At 42.3% G+C, this 27,297-nt stretch overlaps 1 long non-coding RNA gene across 3 annotated transcripts; it reads left to right on the plus strand.

Moving 5' to 3' along the window:
- The first annotated feature begins 2,580 nt into the window (after positions 1 to 2,580).
- On the plus strand, positions 2,581 to 27,010 carry LOC112987316 (uncharacterized). Of its 3 annotated transcripts, XR_003260241.2 has the most exons (6): positions 2,581 to 2,762; positions 6,636 to 6,797; positions 6,902 to 7,143; positions 9,417 to 9,494; positions 14,991 to 15,124; positions 17,923 to 19,072. It is a non-coding gene; the product is annotated as an uncharacterized LOC112987316 (long non-coding RNA). The 3 variants fall into 3 exon arrangements; XR_003260240.2 differs by lacking the exon at positions 17,923 to 19,072 and adding an exon at positions 26,588 to 27,010 and having other exon boundaries at positions 6,636 to 7,143; XR_003260239.2 differs by having other exon boundaries at positions 6,636 to 7,143.
- Positions 27,011 to 27,297: the final 287 nt, after the last annotated feature.

Raw genomic sequence — 27,297 nt, forward strand, 5'->3', positions numbered from 1 at the left:
CCAGATAAATCCTCCCTGCTCTGGTTTGAGAATGCCCATGTTAGAACGAGCCTGGTCTGAAAGCTCAGAGACCTGCCTGTGATCAGCGGCAAAGCTGACAGCAGCCAGCTTTCAACCGCCAGCAAGCGGAGAGGGTGCAGGGGTTACACCAAGACTGACGTTACTTTTCATTTCTCAGACTGCATCTGAGACAAGCTACTGCTTTGCTCATCTACTACAAACAGTTAAACCCCTAAAGTTGGGCTTCTAGGATCAGAAACCTCAAAAACAGGGTGTCTGCCTACAGAAACATGTTGAGAGAAGAAATCTAGGTACCAGCTCTATGACTGATCATAGTCATGTATAAGACAGCTGATGCCTCATCCAAATTTCTGTTTACATATTACGTGGTTAGTATGTTGGACAAGGTCATTCACCCGGATCTGGAATTAACCTTTTTAAGAGCAGATACAACTATTCATAAATAAAGGATATGTCTCCTATATGTTCTGATATTTTAGGCATTTGCAGCATGTCAAAGCCATTTACCAGTTGTGTTAGTTACTGGATCAGAATTAGAAGGTGAGGACTCTTTTCCTGCACCAACCAGGCATTGAAGTAGGAATTCATGGTTCAAAGTTGGTCCATTCACTAATTCACCATTCCACCATTCAAAAGCGGTCCAAGTCCTTCACCTTCCAGGTAGAACTAGATGAGGAAAAAGTATTTTCACCTATGAAAACTTTAGGGTTAAGATGCATCCCAATTCAACCTCAGGCTGAGATGGAGACCTTTAGCAATTTATACACACGCACATGCAAATCAGAGAGGCACTAAAGTAATCAGGATCCTCAGCTGAGAGTTCAAAGACAGCTTTCAAGGCTTCACTCTCCTGTTTGAGTGCCTAAAGCACCAGTCTGGGGTTTTGGGACGGTTAATCTCCCTCTTTTGAAGCTGACAAAACTTTTGTGATACAAAGCCAGTTTCAGATTTAGACTCAGCTCCCCTCTGCATTATTAAAAAAAAGAAATCCTGAGTGTCCTTCCACACTCCTGAAGTCTGTCATTTTTCAGTGAGATTCAGTGAATCTCATCAGTTATTAGCAGTTGGTGATCCTGTTAACAGTTAGCGCTACCCAGGGTACCACCGATGCTGATGGTCACAGGTCGTGATCTCAGCATGCCTGAGTCACTTCTGAGGGGGACCTGACATTTTCAGAAGGGTCACCAGCCACTTGCCATTTCTCTGGGCTAATTCCTAAATATGACCCGGCATGTCCAGGCTGAGGATATCTAATCTGGCTAATGCTTCCTAAAATGACAGATTTCAGAATGATGCTGTATTATATATTCAGAGAAGCATTTTACAAAATGTTTGTCTTCAAGAAGTGGTAGTGATAGGTAAAGAAGTTAATACTAGAGCAAAATGGGAACACTTGTCTAAATGAAGATTTCACTGCTCCGGGGCTCTGGTTTGGGAGCAGAGCTGATTGCCAAAGCTACTAAATAACAGAAATTCTCTTTCAATTCCTTTGCAATTTTGAAGCTAATAGAAACTCCAGTGAAAGTTCCTAATGCTATTTTTCTCTCAACCTAATTAACAAACTGAAAATTTATGTAGTCCTAAATGGAATTAATTTCTCCTGAGCACTGCAGAGGGAGTTATTTCTCATATACCTCTTAAAGGATGAGTATTGATGTTAATGCTTTGCTCCAGCTATGATACCTGAATTGTCTTTACAGGAATAGTACGTTTAAATTGCCCTGTCTGAGACCGCGCACCCTTCTGACACACGCTGCTGACGTTAACTCAGGACAGCATCACCCTGCTTCTGTTGTTAGTATATGAAATGGTGACCTGGAATTGTTAATTTTAGCAGATTTACTTGCTGAAAGTTAAGAAAACCCAGGGCATGGCTCAGGAAAGCTGTTGTTTTTAAGGATCATTCTTTTGTGGAAAACTTGGTTTTCATTTAAAAAAAAGCTTCAAAAACTCTTGATTAAATTTAGAAAATAAATTGCTTAAAGTCTCAGAGAGGAATCTTAGTATATTTCTTTTTCTTGAACATCATTTTTCAAAGATGACTTTTTCAATAGAGTTATGTTAAAAATTGATTATTGGTTAACAAGAGCTTGCCATCACTTTCAGAGTGATATTCTAAGGTATTACCAATACCCTGTTAATAGTTTCACATGTAGTTAGTTTCTCAAAAACAGATTTCACACTCTTCCAAACAGAAAGTGTGTATTATTTTGTGGCTTAACTCTGTTTTATCATGATACCACTTCCAAAATACTGAAGGCATAAAATGCTTTATGGTGCAAAGATAAACTAGCACAAGACACTATGTAGGAATATAGAGAAGGATCTGAGAAAGTGCTAAAAGCATTATTGCAGCTACAGAATGGACTCTTAAATCTTTTATGCAACTTGATCAGTTCCCACTGGAACCACACTGTACTGTTTTCATAAATAAACACTAAAAGTTGCTGTGCACAGTGTTTCTGGACTATAACAGATTGCTCTTGTGCCTTAACAGGTTTTGTGTTAAATTGTAAACTACAAATGATGCCATGAAAAATTCTGTTTTCCAGCAGGTTGCTTGTGAGTGGCAAGTCGTCATTCTTGATGCTCCACAAAGCAATCGTGTTTGTGTAGCGCTATACCACAGCCAGTCGCTTCAGCCTCCGTGGAAGGACTGCTGCTCGTGGAAAGGCTGGAAGGAGCAGCCCAGCACTCTGAGGCATGAGATGAGTTTCCTGAACTGGAATTTGCCCACGACAGTGAGTTTAAGGAGATGATTCTTCTCCCCACCTTGATTTTTTGAGAGGAGAAAAAGTGGTAGAGACTAACCCTCCATTTTTATCTGCTCCACAATTACAGCACTAAAAGCTTCCATACGTTGAACTGTCTTTTCCATGCAGAATAGATGTTCAAACCCCTGGCTCATTGCTCAGTATTGCCAACCAAATTTGGCAACTGAGTTTTGGTTTGTCCATTTTCAATAATACAGTTTAACCTTCCACTAGACCGTACCTGTCCCAGCTCATTTTTTAAATGGAGTCGTTTCCAGAGAGATCAGACTCTGGTAAAGATCTCCTGTCCTGCACTCGCTACAGCTCAGTGATTTGCAAGGCACTAAATTCTATGTCCTGCGGGCTCTAGTCCCCGAACTGCGCGCTCCACCCAAACTCTGCATGCTTGCAGGCAGTCAGCCTCCTCCCTTCTCCAGGAGTTTGCAAAAATATCTGTCAAAGAAAAGGCAGTTTGTCCAAACTACTGCAGCAATTTGGTTGAGGATCTGTGAGGGTGGTTTTGGATTTCTTGTTATTCTGTATGAGAAGCAGTGATACAATTAAGGGAGGAGAATGCACATTAAAAAAACCTTGTCTGTTAGGCAGCTGACTACAAAAAGAGGTCAAGAGGTACTTCCTTAACAGAAAGGTACAAGTAGAGGTGATAAAGAGCAGAAATGTTTTATTCAAATAGACCTTCATAAAGTACATCAAAGAATATTTTCTATATTCAGTGCTTAGCATCCAAGAAATGTGGGATAAGGAGGTTATTAAAAACCTCCTGAAAAATTTTCCTGGAATGCTTCCATGAGGAATTAAGTGATGTTGGAGAGTGGAAGCAACACATGCTGTGTGCTCCCAAGCAAAATATAAGTCATTATGGTCAAACTCTAAGCACCACTATTGATTAAAGAAGCGCAGGTGACTGTGTGAAGATGTACTCTGGAGAACAGAATGAAGGAGAAAAAATCCATAAATGTGCTTTCAGAAATAAGACTTTTGAAAGGAGGTTTGGGAGAATCTATAGTATTCCAAGACCCATTAAAGAGTCCGGACCATAAATACTGAATCAAAGCATTTGGTAAGTGAAAAAAATATTTTAAGTACTATATAAGAGAAGTTTAAGATCAAGTGCTGTATAATTCTGAATTAGTGACAGAAATGTGGAAGGGGAAAACTAGTGCAGTCATCATTTATGGGCACTGGTGTGATTTCACCTAGCCCTTAACGTAGACACACAAATAGGGCTTCTGTTAACGTTGTTCTAGGAGTCAGTATACTATCTCAAATTCCTCTACAGATAAGGCAAAAGCCTGCATTGTTCACCAGAAGAGGATTATGTAGAAAGTATTTTAGCCTAAACGATAGGACAATTGAGTCCATCAGTTTTTTCCTAAAGAGAATAAAATATGGCTGTATACTGTATTCCACTTAGTATGCAAATGCAGTTCCTTCAGAGAGCAGGAGGTGATAGGTGTAAAAGTCAGCAATTAAAAAAAAATAATTAAAAAGTAAAACAGCTGCATAAGCTATGAAGGAGTACACCCTTCCCACCATGTCTTGGCAATGATCTCAGTACGTTTGGTATAGCTATAATCACCACTGCTTGTGGAGACTGTCCAGCAGCAGAGTGGGATCCTCCTGCTTGAGACCACAGACTTTCTCATTGAGCTGAATTGGTAAGTACTTTGGGGGCAAGAAAACAGAGATGGATGAAGCACTTGCATGTGTGGAGGCACAAATTTGCTATTAACTGTAAGTGTTAGCAAAGGGTATTTACACAAAAGGGAACAACCCTCTCTAGGTTTGCTTGGGAAAACTTTCAAAATGCAAACTAACACTTGCCCATTCACATTCAAGATTAAAGACCAAGCTTGAAAGCGGACGAAGCATGTAAGCAAATCATTTGTCCCAGAGTGGGAAAGTTTCTTAGCCCGAAGCAAAAGTAACACTTTGAAGTATCCATTTCCGACCCTGAAATACCCCTGGGCTATCTTCTCTTGGCTGGAGTATGCAGACAGCTTGGAGGGAGAGAGACATGAAACAGAAATATCAACAGTCCAGTGCATGAGGATCAGTTAAGATTGAGGTCCCGTTGTGTTAGGATTTATATACACACACATAGTAACTGCTGTTCTTCTCTTGAGCATCCTGCTCTTTAAATAAAAAGGATTATTATCCCTATCTTGCAAAGGTATCAAGAGATTTGCATAAAAAAGTCTCGGATGAACCTGTGGCAGAGCCAGAAATTGAACCTGAAGGCAGGATTCAGTTGCTTAAAAGCAGGAGAGGTCCAGAACAGGTCAGTGGATGTAGCACAGGACTTGCAGAAGAGCTGCACTGATCTGAAGTGGCAGCTAGATGCTAGGGGAGATACCCTGCAGCATCTAGAGTGACATTTGGGTGGCTGAGTCCTAGACTTGCACCTCAGCCTGTCATTTTTTCCAAAACAGATGTACAGCAACAGGGAGTCGTTTTCAAAGCTAAGTTTCTGTGTATGTGGCACAGGTTACAGATACAACATCTATTCCTGCATGACTGAGCCAATTGTTCTGCACCTTCACTGAGTACAGCACAAGTCAGCAGGAATTTAGACACAAAACAGAACTGAGTCCTATCACACCTTTCTTTAAGCTGTTTCTGAGCACAAAGGAGGTAAGACAGAAAAAATGAGTGGTCATTTAAGGCATGCACTTCTGCTAATGCTTACTAGTTCCACTTCTCATATATCAATGTCACTTACGTGTCAGCTAACAAGCATAAACCATAAAGTGGACTTGAACAATACTTTCTTCCCCCTTTGCCCCCCCCCCCCCAAAAAAAAGTGAAGTTCATAAAGAGTTTTTAATTAAATGCCTCCAAAAAATGTATTGCTGCTGTCTCCTCACATACTTAGGAAGGATATCTTCATACAGAGATTAAAAAGAACTAAAACTTTTTGCCCTAAGGCCAAGAGGAATAACTGTACGGTTTTCTATATGAGTGGAAAGCAACCACTGAGGGAATAAGAGGGGATATTTCAGAGCTTTCATTGCATGCGTCTGTGCACACAGACAAGAGCGTGATCTAAAGTGCTATGGTACTGTTGACATCTTGAGAATCACTGTTATGTAACTTATACAGCACAGAAACATGTCCAAGATTTGTTGTTAGAGATGGTCCAACATCCTGTTCCCTCCTGCAGCAATCTCTAGGATGTATATGTAAGAAATGCTGTCTTTGATGCTGTAGAACTAGCAAACATCCCAAAATCATTTCTTAGTATAAAGTCAGCAGATACAAAACTGATGACTGAGCCTTCAGTCAGCATGACTTTCGCTCAGGACCAAATCAGACCTGAAACCGGAGTCTGCCTACACAAGAGGTGTCAGATCTACCACTTCTTAGTCAACATCACAGACAACAAACAAAAAGCTAAATGAGTGGGTATTTTGGTCAGCATACACTGGGGGCAGCTGACAATTTTTTATGCACACAGGTGTGCTGATTTAGGTTAGGTTTCAACTCCCTTCAGTTTGTGGTCTCAAAACCCAAAATGCTTCTAAGAAATTTCTCCTATATCTGTCCTGTTCCCCTCTTCTCTCTGCTGCAGAGACTTTTGGTATCACACATGGTCCAGCTTTCCTTATCTACAAACCTTTCTCTGGGCTATTACACACAACTGGCAGTTTCTCTGCTTCAGTTAAGTCCAACTCCTAATCTATTCACTCACTGTTTTACTCTGACTCATTCTCTTGTCCTGCCTGAAAAATTCAATCTGATTATGAATACGCACAGAACGCTGCCAGCCTTTTCAGAGAAATGCTTCTCCCTGAATACTCACTTTTTGGTGAATATTTACACATTCTCCATTCATTTTAGGAACTAATCTACCCTTCATATGCACAGCATGAGGTATCTTGAAAGACACCTGGGACTCTGACTTCTGGCTGTACCTTCTTGGAATATGGACCTGCATGGCAGCTATGGAAAATGTCATCTGGTCCCAAAGCCAAAGGAATTAAGGGGCTTTTCTTGGACACGGTACGTATTGAAAAAGTACTTTGCAAAGTCTTTGCTTCCCTTCAGGACCTTGCTTTCATTCAACTTTCCTCATGAACCTTTCATTGCTCCCCTACTACCTCCAGGATGTATCTTTACCTCCTCTTCACTGACTCCATCTACAAAGGTATAAGGGTGCCCTCACTCAGCGTCTCTCATCTTCCTTGACTGACAGTATTTTCACAGTGATGCCTTAAGTTTCCATCAGCAATCTACCTGTCAGAAGAAGTTTTGTCCGCAGCTGCGTGAATGTAACAGCTCCACTGGCTTTGAATCAGGCCTGAGAAGAGGAAGAGAAGTTACTAGCACCTTTTCATTAGCTTGTAAGGTAAGAAAGCTATTAAAAAAAATCCCCTTGCCTCCTGTTTGCATAGCTTCTATTGAGGAGGGGATGGGGGTGAGAGAAAGTTAGAGCTGATGGAAAGAAGCATGTTGCCTACAAAACCAGGAGGCTGTGCTGCATAGGAAATAGAGCATGAAAGGATTTGTGCTGTGATGTTAAGATTAGAGAGAACAAGCAACATGAATTAGCAAGTGGGAATGCAAATATTGTACATTCAAGTGTAACTTCAGCATAATTCTGGAGATGCGGGTGTATGAGGAATTGTACAGTCTCAGAAGTAATATTAAAACTGCTTCTCTCCAGTGACTGGAGCCCCTGTACAGTGTGTTAGGTGGCCCCAGCCTCTGTTGATCTGTGTCTAGAGCTGATGCTTTCCTCCCACTCTTTTTTAGTGGTTTTCATTGCATGAAATTGCAGATTTTATTCATGTGGTTACTTTGCATTTGGGATATGGAGCTGAGAAACACCTTCAGTCACCTGGCAGAGCCCGACTATTTAGCTGGTTCTAGGCCAGTCTGATTTAGTAGAGACTCTTGACTGCTTCCAGAGCAGTCTGGTGGCCAGCATGAAGGAAATGGTTTAATGACAACTGTGCTGTCATTAGACCCTTCTGCCTCACTGGCTTCTTTTTCAGTGCCCACTCATAAAGGTCTAAAACAAGAGGAGGAACCTCTAGAGCAAAAGAAAATTAAGAGGAGGCTGCTCAAAAACCTGCCCTGCTGCTGTGACTGTACCTATTGTACAGCTATACTGTTCTTTTCATCTGACTCTTCATAATAGCTGAAAATGAGCTACAGTTTGGAATGGCTGCACAACTACTTATTTTCATTAAAAAAAAAAAAAAAGCTTTTTTAGTATTAGAGGTTCTCTAGACAGTATGAGATTAGATATTTTCTCTACTAGCAATCAAATACCAAACCTGCTGAAATCAAAGTAATCATATATGAAGGGAGCTTAATAATAGAGAAAATGTATTAAATACTTCATTGTGCTCAATTTCACAAGAATTACTCTTCCAGTCCATAACACCATGAATTATACTGAGATCAGGTCTACCCCCAGAATGCCCCTCCCCCCTTCTACAACATGACTTTCCGCTTCCTTCAGCTTTTGCCCAGAATTAGCTAGCAAATATCGACACCAAAGAAATCAGGATTTTGTGGTTCCTAAGTGGCAAACTCATGTCCAATTGCATGACCGTTCTGCCTCTTCCTGGCCTGTTCTATATCTGGCGGCAGGATGGGCACTGCTCTTCCTCTAGAGAAGAGCCAGCATGCCAAAACTTGCTTCAGCCTCAGTGAATTAGACTGATATATTCATCATAAACCCATGCATAGAGGAGGGAAATGCAGATCATTTATGGGACCCACCAGTGCTAGGCCATGCAAATACTGATGATAACCATGCAATAGTAACTGCAGTGACCACTGCCGGCAGGAGCTGGTGTGAGGTAGCTGGGTGAAAGCCATGACAACAGGCAGCCACACTCAAGAGGCCACATCAGAAAGCTACAGATTATCCAAAAGCATCTATGAATATGCTTAGCTTTGAAATGAAATACTGGAAAATAGATGACACAGTCCTGAAGGAGGCATCAGTTAGGCACGCACCACTAGTGACTTGCTCTCAAGGGAGATTGTCACTCTTTGACTTTGAACAGAGACAAACTGTAGTAACTAACCAAAGATGACCCTCGGGTCCTTTAGAGAGGGGTGGAGGAAAGAAAAGCAGATTTGCAAGAAAGGGGAAGTACTAGTAAGCAAAACCTTGGTTGCTTTTTTGGTCAGGTGGGTCAGTAACCTACAGAGCAGTCTCAGCCTTCTGTTTCTCCCTTTGCACCTGCCTGGAAGGTGAGGGAACAGGGACAGAAGTTAAGAGATGAATTTTCTTCATGCACCTTTCTTCAGTTTCAAGGTCCTCTTCCCCCTGAACTTGAGGCTCAGAGTTGTTTGTGTTCACTATAATTCTTTAAAGCACCAAAACCAGAGCTTGATTTTTAAGTATGTAGAGTTTGTCACATTAGTGGGGCTCTGCTGCACTTACAGTAAAGTGACTAAATGCTTTGCTGAATCAGGGCTGTGGTGTACCAAAAGTCTTCTGCAGTTAGAAGGGTTGAACTAGGCACCTACTGAATATGCAGACTGGAAAAATTAACTTTTTTGCATAAAAAAAAATTTTTAAAGGCTTGCCTACTTTATGGGGTTGGACGTATTTCAAAATAAGAGCAATTGCTAAACCATTTTCCTTTAATTCTGCAGGAATGAAGCCTATGTTTTAAACGGAAAGAGTAGATCTAAGATTGTCTGTGCCTCTACAAGTCTACTGATATATTTAAGGTCAGTTGGATCATCATCATCATCACATTCATGTTTCCACAGTTCTCCACCTGTCTTGATCTGTGAGTACCACACTTGGATACAGAAATGACAGGTTTAGGGCTTCCTTTATATTCTCCCTTCGTTTACAGGTTCTAATGGCATAGAAACAGTCTTTTCTCACCTTAATTACCTGCCCTTCCCCCCTGAAACTGGTGTACTTGCATTGCAGTTACTATACTTGGCTTATAACAGAATTTTTATACTTCCTTAGGACAGCTTTTCTGTGTGTTGCTCTTCCCTACTTGCCCCCAAATTCATCTCACTACTTCATTTTTGGAGTATTTCATTGCTTTTCCTTAAGGAAATCAACTCCTTCATTGTACAAGAAAGCTGGGTTCTGTTTTCCACTTGAATACATTTTTAGGCAACAGAGAGGGGAGGAGGAATGAAGTGGGATGATTTGAGTTTTTAAAGGAATAAATTCAAACTCCCAAAATACCCTGCTAGTTCAATTGCAAAGGGGCAAGTATGTAATTTTCTCAGCAGCAAATATAGCTACATGTATCTAAATCCAAGACATTCATCAGCTCTTTTATAGGATAAGACAGGGCTCAGAAATGATTTTCTGTTTAAGTACATAAGATCAAACATGTTTGTCATTTTAGCCTTCTCTTTATTCTATCTGATTTCAAGATCTTCAGACAGACTCTCTTTAGATGTCATTGCTTCAAGCTTCTGCTTTTATCACATTAACCACTCTTCATGAGCTTTTACACATCAAAATGTCTTTAGATACATTGTTGAAGAGAGAGTACTTATGAAGACTTTTCAATAAGAAGTTAGAGAATCTGTGCCTGAAACTTTATACAAACACACTTAGAGGGGAAGAAAAAAACAACAAAACCAAAAACAAAATCAAACTCCAAACAAAAATCCACAATGCTGCATTCTCATTATATTCTTTCAAGAGGGAGAAAAAAAGACATTTTTGTTATGCTTGAATTCAGCTTTGTTAGTGTGCAAAAACCCATAAGAAATGATAAGCCATCTCCTGCCTATCGGATTCTTAAGAATGTTTATTCGAACATAAAAACTTAAGAATGTCTTTTTGAACTATTCCCTCCCTGCTGCATTTAGCGCGTGGCTATACCAAGGTGTGTTATTAGAAAGACTTTCATTTTCCAATGGATGACCTAGACTTTTGCTGAGCCACGTCTCCAGGTATTTGTAGGTCCTGCTTCTTTCTCAGTCTCTGCATACTGAAAATTAATTTTTCCTAGTTAGTCTAAGGGCCAGGCTTTGTTCTGAATTGTTTTAGCTGAGGGCAAAACTAGCCTTTGTAAGATTGGTTAGTGATTTCCCCAGCTGTTGCCATCCCTCTTGTCACTTGTGCTTCACCAGTACCTTGCAATTAAGACTAATGAACATCAGATGACAATAACAACATGTGCGTGCATTAAAGCGCTCTCATCCCTCATGCCAGTTTGGCAAGGCAAGTTCAGACTCCCCTCTGTCTGAAGGGGTGCATTTATACAGGGAAGGCAACCATTCACAGTGCACAGCTGCAGCGTGGGATCACAAGGAGCCTAGAGCAGTGGCAGGGTATTTCCACGCTAAGTCCTTCAAACTGGCTATTTTCTTATAAATTACAGATTTGCTTCTCTTTGGAATGAGTGTGCTAGTTTTGACACAATGGCTTGTAGTGGGACCACAGTGCAAGCAACGTGAGAAAGACTCTTCAAAAATGTTTTCAGTGTATTTTTGTGCATATGGACACAGGTACACTGATTTTGATGATAAACTAAAAGGCTGGGCTGTGTAGATGTCTGGAAGAGACGTGTAGTCCTAGGATTTGCTAGAAGATAAAAGGTAGCTACATTTTTTTCCATCAAAATAGATGGGGTGTTTGAATCACACTGAAGCATACGTCATAATACTGTGATGTATCATCGTGTTAAGTAAAAAAAGAAATAAATAAAAATAAAAAAAATATGCAGACGCCGCCTTTGCAATACCAGGTATAACAGTAGCTGCCCCAAAACCCATCCAGCCTTCTGAATGCAGTCTTCTGCATTTTCTCCTGAAATATTAAACATTGGGCCACATTTGAAAATAATCTGATTTAGATACTTGCGTTAACAAAAACAAACAAACAAAAAATCCCACACACAACACAGAGAAGCTTGCCATGGTCACCTCCATGTTCTAGCATGGAGGTGCTCACCTATGGGAGACCACTTGCAAGTCACTGACTCTGGAATTTCCTAGTGCATGAGTGAGCACTACAGTCACATACAAGAAGTAAAACCACAGCCTTATTGGGCTGGTGTGTGTTGTGGTGTGGGGATTTTTTTTTTTTTTTAATTTAGGCAAAAAGCTACACCTCGAGGAGCTTACACTGTGAGCAGATAACCAGAGTGGTAGCATTAAGTCCAGTTCGTAGAATAAACTGGTACATAGATGGTCAGTCACACAGGAAGCCTTCAAAGTTAGAAAAGAAGCATGCATCTCCTGTGTCTTCAGCACAGATTTTCTTCCCTATTTTATAGGTGCTTGGAGAGCACACAAGACTCCTTGCTTTCAGCTGAGCCTCTTGCACGCTGTTTTCAGAGTGTGTTGCCTGGAAGAAGTGTTGAGCAAAGGTGTTATTAATCACTACGAGCAGTTTTTGCCTAGCCATTCCAAATCTTCCAGTGCAGACTGTCTCGTAATGCCTGAGCCTGCCAGCAATGAAGTCCTGAAGTCATCAATTCACAATCATAATCAATTCTGAAATTGACCTAGGACTAATGATAAATAATTTTACTGTCTGAGACTGCATAAACATAGGATAGGGATAGGACTGTAGCTAGAGCCAAGCAGAAGGGCCATTCCTTGGCCTCACAGATAACAACACCTAGGCATGTACTTGAAAGACACAGAATTATTTTCTAGTAAGTTTTAAACCTTGATTTATCAAAACCAAGAATGTTCACACCAGAATGCTGTTAACTGTTAAAAAGGGGTTCTGTTTCTGATAGTTTGGTTCCTTACTGTTCAAATTGAGAAGGGATGTGTTCAGGGTGAAGGCTGCGAGGCAGAGGGGAGGAGTGCGAGATAACTAAATTAGAAGTGCAGGAAGATCATTGTATTGCTTTTTGTTCTATGTGTTTTGGTTTGCAAAGAGGTACTTTGAAAGTGTTTCTCTGGCTGCTGTGGTTGTGGCTTTTAGGGCTAAAGCATCAGAGATGTGGGCCCTGCTGAGATGTCTTTTGATAGTTGAAACTGTAGAAGTGTGGGAGCAGGACAGTTGTCACTGGAGAAAGTGAGCAGGACAGCAGCTATTACAATACACCCATTTTTACTTACATTACACCAATATTACTTGTGCAGCCATTGTTCAGTACCATTTCTCCTGTTTGTTTATTGCTGCAAACAAATAAAACGCCAAATTGCATCTGATAAAAAGCTTAGAACTGATCCCTGGGAGTTTAGCTAAAAAAGCTGAAGGAAAGACATGCATAAGCAAAGAAGGAGCAGCATTATTGTGAATGTGCTATGTTAATGCACGATGCTCAGTCCTCTCAGTAGGACAGCCCACCTCAAACAAGCCTGTGTCCTCTGCTCCTCCATTAGAGGCTTCTTGTTGGCTATCAGGTCTTTTCCCATGTCTTGATTTTCAAATTTAAATGTTCTTTAACTCTAAACTATCTGCCTCTGTGATCTGTCCTCCTAGTTAGGTTTCAAAGCAAGAGAGATTTGCTGTATGTATATATCGACCGATGGCTTTGTGCTGGTCCAGCAATTAGGTAACTTGTTTTTGGAGACATCAGAGCACACTGCAATACTTCTGTCTTCAGCTTGCCTCGCATGCTGTGCACGTGCACAGTGCTTCGAGCTGAAGGGCTGTGGAACAGAATGAAAAGCAATTAGTAGAAAGCCCGCTTAGCTACACCTATCTGACTTGGGTGCATATGCATGTCTTGCCAAGCCAGCTGGTCACCCACCTGCGTAATCTTTAACTAGCAGATCTGGACTGATTAGCACGAAGACCTGTCTGACAGATGACTCCAAAAACACAGCAATGTATAGCACGAGGCCCATCCAGATTTCAGTTTGAACAGTTGGTCTCTGGGAATCATTTCAGAAAATTGTTCATGGAGTAAGGAAAGGCCAGGGGATGGGTGGGTATCCAGTAGTTCTGGAAGCAGCCACTAGATAACCTGGAGGTATAAATTTCTTTTTTGGAAGCAGGTGAATTGTGCACTTCTGAGTTAAATCCCATAGTGCTTGCTAGTGGGGCATTTGTCATATGTAGATCTAATCCTACCTCAATTTCCATTCTGCATTTCCATTTATATCTTCTTATGAGATATCATATACCAGTTAAAAAAGGGGAGGAGGAAAATGAAAATGGAGAACAAATAACTTGCAATAATGTAAGATAAAATTGTTACCTTACGAAGGAAGCCTGTGACACCAACACATCAAAAGGCATTACTTCCTTAAATAAGGCTGGGCTCGAATATCATACCCTGAATGTTGTAGAAGATTAAATGCTAATAATCAGATCAAAAGTGGATATATGAGATGGGAGATGAGGCTGGGAAATTGCTTGCGAGACTGAACAAAGAGGAGGACAGGAGTAAAGTTATTAGCTCAATTAAGGAGAAAGATGGTTTGATGAAAAACTACACCTGCAGAAATAAATCAAGTATTCTGAACATTAAAAAAAAATAAGAGACTTAAATCCATGGACGGTTTTTATTTGACCCCCCCTATGCCAATGTAATCTAAAGGCTTCTCTGATTATGAAAGGGTATTAGAGCAAGTTATCTGAGAGAAATATAACAACATTTAGCAGCCATTCAGTATTTTACAAGGAGTTCCTCCCATGGATGTCACAGATGGGAAATGACTGTTATCCCTACGTTTTATGGACAGCAGGGGAGAGCTCTGGGGGTCACAGCTTGCTCTGTGCTAAGCCTCATGTCCGCGGCTCTGGGCAGCTCATTGCTCTCCTGGCGCGTGTCCCCTCGTGGGCCGGCCGTGAGCTCTGCTTTCAATAATGAAACATTAGAGAAGCATTTTAGGTTCCAGTGATCCCCAGTGTAAGATATCTGTGGATGCTTATGAAGCGTTTTCTTATATCCCAGCCTGTTAACTTTTCATTAATTCAGGGATAGTTCTAGAAACATAAACATATAACAGTGGATTGTCTTCACTATAACTAAAAATAAAAATAACTACCCTAAACCCCAAAGGCCCTTACTAATTGACCTGACATGCTAATTAAGCACTTTTGATCAGAAATAATTAACATAATCCAGCTAGACCAATTATAGCGCAGGAAAAAAAAAGAAATTACAACTTTTTAGGAGCTTTAATTTTAAGAGTATAATTTGCAATAGGAAAGAGCAGCTGATTCAGCAAAGCAAGCAGGAGTTCTGAGTCTCAGAAACAAGTTATAACCCACTGCACAATGAAAGAATAGATAAAGTGAAAAGCCATGACAAGACACTTTCTTTGCGGCAGGGAGAGGACGGGCAGAACCTTCAGAACAACTTCTCACCTCTAGAAGAGGCCGAAGCTGACCGTAGTCCAGCTGTCGCAGCAGCAGCGAGGGAATGATCCACGTGCTAGTCCCACATCACAGCCGCTGTGGCTAGGTGAGAAAAGCCTGTTTTTGAAATTTACCCTTGAAAGACATGCACTGATAATTATTTGTCACTCTCAGTGAAAAAGAATAAAAATCTCAAGTCCCGCTGTCCTAAATGCAAAGTAAGAGAGAAGAAAACCCTACTAATGACCTGACCAGTGAGTGATGGGATTACAAATACAGTGAGATGGCTGTGCACACTGTAAGATGTAAAGATGGCAGAAACAGTTGCTTAATTTTTTTGACTTAAAAAAAATAAAAAAGACTTCCCTGCTACTGAGAACTGAACCAACAGAGGATCAGTGAGATCCTCAGAGGATCTCAGTAGCTCTGCTGACCCTTTTTTGTCCCTGTTTCAGCTGCGAGATGGGTTGTCCATCCTAGATGGACCATTCTCAGGGTCTCGTTCCAGCGAGTCCCCAGTGACATAGCACTGCTGGACAGTGCGACAGCACACTCCTGTCCTAGGCGCACACCTTGACATGGGGTGGGCTACTTGGGAGGGCTAGACAGCACTTGGATATATTAACAGGAGGAGTATCAAGCTGCTACGATGATGCATTGTATAGTGGGTTGTTTTGTTTTCTTTTCTTTTTTCTTCTGGCAGAAAGTTATCTTGAGACTTTGGGCAGGTGCAAATATAGACAGGATTTTCCAGAATATACATTTTCGTCTTTAGATCTTAGCTAATGATTTGACCCCAGGGAGAATTTTTAGCAAAACACTAAACTGTTGTGATTGGAAGTTCCCTACCAGGGAATATTACATTTGTTAAATACCTAAATAGGCAGATAGTAGGTTGTTTGTTTGTTTGTTTGTTTGTTTTTTTCTCCTACTCATAGCTGTTTTCGCAAAGTACACTGTGCGTCTAATACAGGAAGATGTTCCATAGGGAACTAGCTGCAACTCTCAGCATCTCAAGATGCTCTCCTGGAACTTCACTTTCTCTCATTTTCTCATTCCTTGTAAATAAAATTAATAGCCTAAAATGCCCCAAGCTGATCTAAGATTTGGACCCCTTACATGAAAATCTTCAGGGCAGTGTTTCCCCTCTGAACCTTGACACACACTTTGCTTTCTTGCCCACCCCCAAAATTTCTGTCATCTCAGGGAATGTGGGTTTCAAGGCTCAGATTCAGTTGGACTAACTAATTACTTGTGTTGTAATGATCAACCTGCCTAATTTATCACTTCTTTGAACATTTAATTAGCCAACAGTGCAAGACAATTAGGTTCTGAATTAGGATAAATTAAAATGCTAGCTTTGCAGCTTTAAGGGTATGTAAGCCATCACCAATTGCTGCTGCAAAAATATTCCACAAAGCAGATAAGGATACAAAGAACTCAGTCAGGTTAATGATTCTGATGAAGTAACTCAGCCTTTGAAAAACTAACTGTGAAATGTGGATGTTTCATCACATGTCAATCTGTCTGTGCCGAAAGATAAAAACATGAAGCTGAAAATGGCAATTTGCTCCTCCATGTTCAGCTCCAGCTCCCTCTGGTGAGTGGGGCTCATCAAGCCGCCTACAAATCTCATCCTGCCCCGGATAACTGAGGTGCCAGTTCAATCCCAGTAGACATCCGTTCAGGGGTGTGCTTGCATTTCGTTTTCCTCTAGACAAAGCACTAATTCATATTTCTATGTATCCTAAAACTGCTTTGGAAGAGCCCTAGTATCAGGCAGTCAAAGGTTCTTGAACAGATACAGAATAATAAACCTGAATATAGACTTCTAATGGGAAAAAAAGAGCAGTGGAGATGGTTTAAGATTAGTAGTCAACGGTGACACTTTAATACAACTAGCAGAAGTGCTTTCATTATTATGTTCGCTGTCATTTGGTTTCCATGGCTAAGCCATTGTACTGAACTGAAAAGGACCTTGATAATACTTTCAAAGGTGCTAAAGAATCACAGGCCTAAATCTTACCGGCTTTCCAAGAAACTCATATTCTTAGTCCTGCATCTGCGGCACATATTTAGGTCCCTGATTTGTATTTTTTCCAGGATTACTGTGGAAGTGATGAGACTCTCACTTTTTGTTGCTGGGTCAAAGCCATGATGCAAAAAACCTGAAATCTGAGCGTCTGAATCCTTAGGCTGTTTTGTACTCTCTCAAAGTCTCTGTTTTTGAGGTATTTATTCAAATAGCGACCACATCGAAGGCATATGTTTGTAGTATAGGAATGAGGACCAGTAGATGCATTTCTTTTGTAATGCATACACTTCTACAAATGCAGCGTCCCAAGAGGCGCAAACGCATTCAGCATCTCTAGAAAGAGCCCTGAGATGTGCCCACACACACTCAGGATCAGGCACCTACTAATATAAAAAACAGCAGTTCCAAGCAGCAATGCTAGTTTACTTCCAAATAATTCTAACTACACTTTTCAGTGGTATATTTAGTGCTAATTAGTGCATTTTGAATTGTTTGCCTAAACTACACAATAATATCACTTCATTAAAAAGGCTTCAATTAAAGAAGAGAGAAAAAAAGTTCCCCATCAGAAAGCTATCTGCACACATTATACAAGCATTCTCAAATTAGAGATGAAATTACAGCTTTCCTGTTACCATGAGAACAGCAACATTTCTCACAGGCTGTTAAAATTATTAACTCAAGGAGCATATATCTTTTTAAACTTCACTATTATTTATCTAAGGTTGGACAAGCTTTGGCTGTGCCTGCAGTAACCACCATTAATCACATGCCTGGTGAACTACTGCCAGCATGGAGAGAGTCTCCACCATTTTTTGTCAACAGCTATAATTAGCTTTTATCTTTCTGTTGCCTTTTTCTTATACTAGCAATGCGTGGACATGATGACAGAGACTGTCAGCTTATGTCTGCAGGAATCTTACACTCTGTGCCCCACAACAGCTGGCAAGTTCGGTGGTGGTCCAGGTTCAGCGGTGTGGGCACAAGGAAGAGCAAGGAGGGCTTCAAAACACTTTACGCACAGCCCGTGCTACCTACAGGGTTCACTGATGGCATCAAGTCACCCAAGAGCTTGAGGTTGCCATAGCAATGCGTGCCGAGGCCGGCCTCGCTCCAGCAGGACAAGAGCTATGTGTTCTCCCTGCCAACAGCGATTTGATCCTCTGACGCACAGGCTGCCCCGTCCTCTGCCCTGTCCTCTCTTTCGCACCTCGGCAGTGATTGTAACTGTTTGCCTTCGACAGAGAGAGGGTGAAGAAAAGCCACCGTGGGCGCTTGGCTCGGTGCGAGACAGATTAACTGCAGGAGCGAGGACGTGAACCAGGGAGCCTGCTGTCGGCGTGTGCCGTCAGCAAAGCTGGCCTGAGCTGTGCTGTATTTCATGTGCTTTGCATGTCCTGATGGCTCAAAGGAGATGGAGGTGACATTTTGGAAATGAAGGATCCCGGCTGCCTAATCACCTGCCGACACTGGAGTCGCTGTGGCTACCGGGACAATCCATCACGGCGCCGGCTCCCACGCGGCTGCCAGCTTCCAGCATTACTGCAGCAGAGGGCAACTCATTTGCCCGGTCGTCAGTAGGAAATGCGAGGTGAATTCAGGTTTGGCAGGTGCGTGTCTTCCAGGCATTTCAATCTTTCCTCTTGACATGCTTACTACTAACCCCCCTGCTCCCACCCCAGGAGAGGACAAATAAACTCTCAGGATTTCACAAGTCATCATCAAATTCACAGTATGTCTTGACAATTCCAATTCTCTCCTTTTATTAAATTACTACCTAGGCACAGTTATAAAGACTTTGATGCCTTAAGATTAACTGCATTACTTCCTTCTCTTACCAGCCTGATCTATGAGGCCAATTCATCTCAAGCTGGTGGCAGAGCCCTGTGAATGAAAGTGTGAGTGCTGGCACACCTGGTGACAATGTTAACAGCTTCTGTGTACACATGGGCTCTCAGGTGGTCAGTGGGACACACTACGTGATCTGCTGTACTTCCCCGTCCTTCTGCAGGCAGGAAATGTTTGTCTGGGGTGTGCAAGTGCAATACAAGAAGAGGTAAAAATCATTCTTCATGTTTGAAGAAAACTTTCTGGGGATGAAAATCATCACTTTAAAAAGGCCCTTCTCTCCCATTATCATTCTTGTGTGCTGAAATGCCCTTTTCTAGGAAGTGAGTTGTAGTTCATGCTCATGTTTTCTTACTCTCAGAGCATTTCTCATGCTTGTAATTCACAGATATTAGTGGGAACCAGACAATACAGAGCAGCTCCGAGGTGTTTTCCCAACAAATCTTTTGCAATTGCATCATTTTAGTTTTGCTCATGTCTGTATAAAGTTCTGATCATTTTCAGAAAGAAAAGCAGCTTATGAATGGCAAGCATCCTTTAACCCTCAGTCAACCCCACTTTTAAACAGGCTCAGGCACGGGATAGTTTAGAGTCAGACTGACAGCACTGCAGTCAGATTACATTTCACCTGTCCCCTAACCATACAACATGGGATGCACACACTTGAGCTGCATTTTACCTCAGCTCATCATCTGCAGCATATGGAATATAGTAAATGAGGCTGACACTTATCAATACTACTGGAAATGCCCACTTAAGCTAATGCAAAGCATTTTATATCTAGCATATTTTAGGTTGCTTGTAGTTCCAGAGTTTCTCCTTTAGACTCATACCCTGTACTTTCATAGTCTTACATAGTCTTGCTGCCTGATCTTCTCAAAGACCCTAAAGCCTTTGTGATCAATAGCCACTTACTGTTTACAAAAATAGAAGTAGGATAATAAAGATATGTTGCTAGTAACTATGAGGATGGAGATAAGAAAAAGGAGTATCTCCACAGATGAAAATAGTTCTGAAGATAAGGAATGCCCATCCGTTCTGGGGAAAATAATAAGATTCCAGAGACAAAGTAAACCATAACAATCTTTATGATAATGGGCGAGGAGCACATTAAGAATTTTATTAGCAAGAACTACAAAAATTAGCTTTCTCCATTTTCATTTTAGAATCAGTGAACATTTTGTTTCCATAATAAAAACAGCAATGAAAAGAAAATTGGACACAGGGCATTACACTTTTTCCTCTGCAGGCAAAGATGATGTCTTTGCTCTTTGAGGACTAATATGGACAATCAAGGCTTCAGCTCAGGAGGGCATGGTGCATGTCACCAACGTGCCATGTAACCCACTGCTCCCTCCACTTCAGAGCGCAGCCTGAACTTGCTGACTACCACATTAGGAAAGAGTCCAGCCTTCTCAGCTAGTGACATTAGCTGAGGAACAGAAATAGAAATTATCTGTATACCGATCAATGGAGGGAGAAAGTTTTTCCTTTCTGCACCATGGCTACAAATGAACCCAGAGCAGGAGCCCGTATCCACGCGATGCTACAACACGGGACCTCCCGGCAGATGCTGACACCAGCCAACCTGAGCAGGCTAGGCAGCACCATATAATAATAGAGCTAGGGCACTGAGCTGAGGAAGAAAAGTATCTGAGTCATCATGAAACTGCAGTTAGAGGCCTTTTACGGCCTCTCCCCTGCCTGGCTTAATAAACAGATAAGGCCCTTTGGGGGTGCAGAGGGCCTGCTAGTGGCAGAAAGGCTTCCTGGATGGGGCTCAGGAGAGTGGAAATATCTACAGATGGAGCCAAAGGGAGACTGGCAGGGCACAGAAATCGGCTAGGAACAGCTTTATGTGACTATCGGATACACTCTTGAAGCAGACCAAAGATGCTCTATTCGACTTGCCTGAAGATAGATACAGTCTAAAGAACCAGCGTCTCCTGCTCTGTGGGTTGCCAGAGCCATTTTATTAACATCACCGGCAGCACAGTGTAAATTGTATGTAGCATTCGATGCAAGAACAGCTCCCTCAGTCAGCGGGTACTGAGCGAGAAGTTAGAAAATGACTGTCAGATCAACATTAACTTGAATTCAGACTCCTGAGATTCTGCAATGTTACAGCTATCTAAACCACCACTAACTGGAAGGCTGTGGCTGTGAAGTGCTTCAGGATTGGAGGAAAGCTGGTACTTCTGCACCTTCAACTTTTATAAAACGCTTTTCACCAATTTATCTCAGCTACATCATCCTTTCTTAGCAACATTCCTAGAAATAGGGGACTTCAAGTTCATGCAATGCCTCATTGCCAAAGCCCAAATTGGATTCGTGTCGGCTACCGAAGGGGATCCTTACTCCCGTCTCAATAAAATGTGCGTAGCAGTTCAAGAACAAAATACAACCCCATCCTGTAATGATCGTTATGCTGCAGTTGGAAGGCCATTTGTCATTTCTCAGGAACCATTTCTGATATCATAACTTTGCATGCTCACTAACTGTTTAAAAAAAAAAAAAAGAAATGTTCCCAACATCCAATCCTGATGAGTAGACTATGTTCAGTGATTGCTCCAATTGCATTGCCAATGAGTCGAAACACTTTTTGCTAGGGCCATTAAGCAGACTAGGGGAACATTCATGTATGTTTAATGCTCAGGAAATCAGTACAATTGAATTCCAAGGATCAGAGAGAAAACAAGTAAAATCAAAAAGGTTGATGAGCTGGGAGGGGAAATGCACACACGTTGCTAGAGAACATCAGTTTCAAAAACCTGGCTTTGGGATTTCTTGCAAGCTAGTGCTGTAGGAGTGTCACCCTGAATCACTTTGGCCACTTTAGTACTAGTGCTAAAACAGAAAACTGAAGCCCAGAGCCATTACAACCCCTGCAAGGACAGAAGCAACCATCCCACAGGTTTAAGACTTCACCCTAACTCCAGTCTCAGATTCACAACACTGAAAAGTTAACTGGACACTGTTACATCTTCACAGTGCAGAAGCCCTGTCTGAGACTATTCCATTTTTATCTTGCACTGTAAGACTAAACTTAAGGTTATAGCCTTCAGCAGATAATCCCTCTCTGGGCAGCTGAAAAATTAAGGGTTGCAAGCTTCAGTGTCCCAATTCAATTAGAATTTAGATGATTAGTTTAGATGTGGAAGCCACTTGGTGGTGTTAAAAATAGTCTCTGGGTCAGTACTGGGCTGACTAAACTCTGTTGATAAAGTCTGACTTAATGTTCATTAAGACCAAGTGCAAAGGTGGACATTGAATTGTGGGATCCTGCACAGTGTGGAATGAGACAAGCTGGGTGATTTCTAAGCCGCTACAGGGACCATCCTGCCAGAACTCCTTCCCTTTCATTGCTCTCCTTCCTCTCCAGGCAGAGGGGAAGACCTGACATCCATTTCTCTACTAACAGCAGCTGAGGTAACATATCCCAGGAGGGAGGTCTTCCCGCAAGTATTGCTGCCAATGTTGCATGCTGCTTCAGCACTTCGCATTGGGTAGAAGCCTGCGACTTTCTTTTCAGGCCAGTCTCTAAGCAGCAGAGTACACTTACCCCACTTCTGTGTCTCTGGACGCAACCCCCAGCACTGAATGCCAGCTCATGGAAACCAGGAAGCCTTATACCCGCTCTTCTCTTCGTTTTTGGAGCCTTCTCCATTTTCAAGAAGTGACAGGACTGACATAAAGAGCTCCCATCCCTCTGAACCATTAAACTGCTATGGATCTAGTTTATTGCCCTTGATTATGAGTCCTCTCTCTTCACTGAGCTGTAAATAAAGGCTTTTGACTTTAAACACAGCTCAGATATGTCATGATTGAAAACAGCCTGCTGCTCTCTCAACATGTTTATCTAATGTCTGCAGGAGTAAGAACAGGGAGCAGGAGAGCAGATGGTGCAGCTATCTCAGTGCAGGCAGTACAGTCTACGTATGCAATATGTAGACATCCACTGTTTTCTAATGCAACGCTATAATTATGGTGGAGAGGGGATTTTATTTTTAAACTGCAGCTTAAATAAAATGATTGCTTCAGACCACACAGGCCCAAGTACAGCTGAAACGATAGCAAGCCTTTTCCCGAGACAGGAGAGAGAAACACAAACATACAGGCCGAGGCAAGCAGGAACGTGGGACAAAGAAGCAGAGCAATAAGCTACTGAAGGGACAAGGGCTTTCCAGTCCAACCTGTGACCGAGGAGTCCTCTGAGGCAACATTTTCCTTCTCCTCTTTAGACACATATTGGGGCGTGGGTGAGGGCTCATGTGTTTTGAGAAAAATATCAGCCAAGACTGCCCAAGAAGGGGAAGGAAAGTATCATGGGAAACTGAAAAACTAATGAGGAGAACATCTAAAAATAAGAAGTAGGATCTGTCCTTGGGGAAGGGACCTGGTGCAAGTCAAGGTCGACATTTATTCTGCCCAGATGGAGAGCAACTAGTAACCAGATATTCTTCCGTCATCCAAATAATTGCCTCTTTCCCTCACATCACGTGCGCTATTCAGTAGGAGCAGAGTTACGAAGACCTAATTAATGCTTTCAATTAAGTTACCATTTTCAGTACTTAATTCTAAGTAAAGTGCAGTATTTTGGACTGGTTCGATAAATAGCCTGTGTCACTTATCCCCCCTCCCAATCTCTGAAAAACTAAATAGAGCATGCTGAAATTGGTTTAATGAAAAGGTTTCCTTCAGAAGTAGCACAAGGCAGCTTACATCCCTACAAAATGGGACGGTTATTAGCTATCTGGGTACAGAAGGGAGAGGGATGGGGAATAAGGGTAAAAGTTGTTTGGGCCACTCTTTAGTCAGGCCTTCTGGCGTAGAGCAGAGTCGAGGTGGCGGTGAGGGCCGGGCCGTGCAGGGCCCTGTAGAGGGGAAGAGGCAGCCCTTGGCTAAATGCCTCTGCTCTGAAAGCCATCGCTTGCCATCAGGAGGCCCATGGGCAGACGGTGCCCCACAGCACCCCATGCATTAGCAATCTGCCAAAGGGAATCGAGGGCCAGAGTCTGCATTTAGGCAAGAAGTGACCAAAATAGCAGCGTGAGTGATGGAATTTAAGAGCAGTGGCACACCAAAGGAGTCGCAGCGATGCCCTCCAGTAGTCGTTCCTGCCAGGCAATCAGAAAGCATTTTCCTTCTTTGGTGATCTGAAGCTTTTGAAATGAATATACACTTTCCATCTCCTCGTCCTCCCTGAGATAACAGCAACAGGATACTTAGTGATACGAGTACCATTGCTAATTTTGCACAGTTCTCCAGTAATTTACTTTCCCTGTGTCCTCATTTTCCCCATTTGTAAAGCACAGCTTGTACCTACATCATAAGAGCTTTAAAAAGGAAAAAGGGATTTATATTAAGCATGATTCTAATCTCTTTTACAGTGTATATAAATAACTTCTGTGCTGAAAATTCAGCCCTGTGTTCTGGCATATTTAGATGAAAAGATTTTTTCTAAATAAAAAAGTATTAAAAAATTACAGAACACTTGGAAATAAGTGACTGGCTAAAGCATTCTGTTTGCTAACAGAAAATATTTGTAAGTGCAAAATGACTTTACAATCACAGGCTGTACATAACACAGCAGAGATCTGTTGAAAAACAATCCTGAGGAGCTGCCAAGATTTTATTATTCTTTTATTCCTTGCATGTTCTTGTAAGGCTGGAAAGCCAACGCTTGAGGACAGGGAGCAGAAGGGCAGCTCTCCACAATGTCTGCCAGCAGACAGGGAGGGGAACAGCCCCATGGCTGACACCCAGCAGGGAAGGGAGGACGAGTGAGGAAGGGTGCTTGGCTGGATCAGTCAGGTCTCATCTGCATGAAAGAAGCTGTGATGTTTTTATTAAAATTATATGTTCTCTGCAACTTTAAAATAGTGTTTGCAACGGTGTTTGGGAATGTCTGGAAGGGACAACTAAGCTTACAGGACCTGGGTAGCGTGGCCACTCTGTCGGAGACTGCAAACTGCAGCAACACAACAACAACAGACCCCAAATGGACTAGTTTCCTTTGGTTATAAGGACTCACAGAGTAACTTGTAGGCTGCTGCTTCCTCTCCAAAAGAGCTAGGAGATCAGCAAAAGCTGCTGCAAGGAACATCCCCTCAGTCAGTGCAAGCTTGATGCTACTGTAGCTTCTGCAGCAGTAACGACTCCCAGCGAGCTGGGGCGGAGAGCGATGCCGCGGAACTCCCTACCCAGCACAAAGCCACAGCTACTTCTGGGGGAGGCAGTAGAGTAGTCAAGACTTCAAATCCCTTTAGAAGTAGTGGCTGACCTGCCCCCTTGTTTAACTTGCACAGTACAGTGAGTACTAGCTACCTCAGCAGCCCTTCACAGCTGTGGAGACTTGGACCAGGCACATTGTCCTCTAATCCTAAACTGCAAAAATCTTGTGTACACTTGATCGTTCAGTTATTCCAGACTACAACCTCCTGCAGTGCAGTACTCTTCTTTAAACCCCACACATTGTCATTGTATGACAGTGAGGAAGATTTATTCATCCTTGAACATCCCCAAAATATAATTTAAGTTCCCAAGATAATGAGTGGAGACTCGAGCCACCTAAATCCTGTGGCTCGATCTCCTGAAAAATCAGGAGAGTCACATTATGAATTCACATTGTGAATCTGTATCTACTATCTTTAAAAAAAAAACCACACACACTGAACTTGCTGGAACTTATGAACATGCTGGCCCATTTTTACAAAATTTTACAAAGGAACAGACGATTCAAAGATAATTACATTCCTATGAATTTTACAGAAATTAGTATCTAGCTAGAGTAGAGACCCAGTTGAGCATCTCTGCTGAGGAAAAGGCAAGCAGACCTCAGCCGGGAGGTGTTCTGCCTGGGGTCCCGGGTGGCTCTCACAAAGGACACCCAAGGAGGCTGCGGTTACCGTGTATGGAAAGAGAAGCGAACAAGGGAACAAAAAGCTCAACTTCATAGGAAGCTCAACTCCTATAGCTCTGTTGTTCAGGGAACAACTTGAGGTTTTTAGCTGAGACCACTGGAAATCAAAGTGTGCCTTTTTACTGTCGGAACAAATGGCTGAAGCAGTTGGAAATTTCTGAAAATATTAACGGTGGTAGTAACACAGCACAGACGGCTCACTCTGTGCGGCTGGTTCTCGTTCTAATGAATTTTGAGGAGCAAAGTATATTTTAATCGTGAAATATTTTTGAAGTAGTTCCTAGTGCTGTATTTTTTGTTATTATTATTTAAACCAATGATTCCTCTTCTCTAAACTCCTGAATCATTCAGGCAATAAAATTCCACCCAGTATTTCCTCCACTGACTCCAACAACCCAAGGCTGAACTAGCACATATTTTAGAACAACACTCAATCTATTTATTAAAAGCCTTTGTACGCAGTCAGCTGGCTAACCCCATCCGTCAGCGGAAAGCAGGCTCCTGCAGCCAGAGCTCCTCGTGACACCGAAGGAAGAAGTCCAAGTCACGTGTGGGTGATCTCGGTCACCCCAATTAACAGCAACGTGCTCGTTAAAGTTCATAGGTTTGACTGAGCTAAAACTAATGATACTTTGCTCCGAGAAATACTGAAGATTCCAGTCGTTTCGAGTTTTCTACACACTTGTAAAAATGAAATGACCTTTTCCTGACTCTTTACGGCAAAAATAGAAATTAATCAAGTGTTTTTGCTGTCCTTGACACAGACAGAAGTACGCGTCCCCTCCACGTCACAGAAGAGTCTCGAGCTCCCTCCATCCCCCCGGACCGCGGAGCGACCCGCCTCAGCAGGGCTGGAAGCCGCGCACAAAACCGCCCTCCTCCAAGTACGTCTACACGGCGCCAGCCGGGCCAGGCACGTGCGGCCTGCTCCGACACCACTGACCCCTGAACCTCCTGGCCAGCTCGTTTTCGGCGATTTTTTTGTCACTTCCATAGCGAGCAGTAGAAGGGGCACAGTTGTGAGCCTGGAGAGCAGCTCTCTGTGTATTACTGCTACAGCAAACAAGCGGTTTCATTTCTCACACTAAAGAGAAGGAAAAAAGTAATCTAGACAAGGTGATGGATGATTGCGCTCACCGTTTGTAACAAGTTTTAATAAAATTGTAGGAGGATTTTTTTGCTCCCTACCACATTCCAACAGCAGGTAATTTTTTCTTAAAACCTCTTCCAGAGTCACAGATGTTACACCCTTCTCTTCAGGTTAGAGATACTCCTTTTTTAAGACTTAAAAGGCACAGAGGTTATTTCCGTACCCCTTTCGGGTGATGAGGCTGATGCACCATGCACACATCGCTGCGAACTGACTTGTTATGAAATACAAGAAACCTTGTTTTTCCCCAGACCGCGTCACCACGCGCTGCGTGGGCACATCTCAGCAGCTCGCCCCGTGCTTGGGGGATTTGGGGCTCGCGGC

This window comes from Dromaius novaehollandiae, chromosome 19 (genome assembly GCF_036370855.1).
Source record: "Dromaius novaehollandiae isolate bDroNov1 chromosome 19, bDroNov1.hap1, whole genome shotgun sequence".
In the NCBI taxonomy this organism is placed as follows: Eukaryota; Metazoa; Chordata; class Aves; order Casuariiformes; family Dromaiidae; genus Dromaius; species Dromaius novaehollandiae.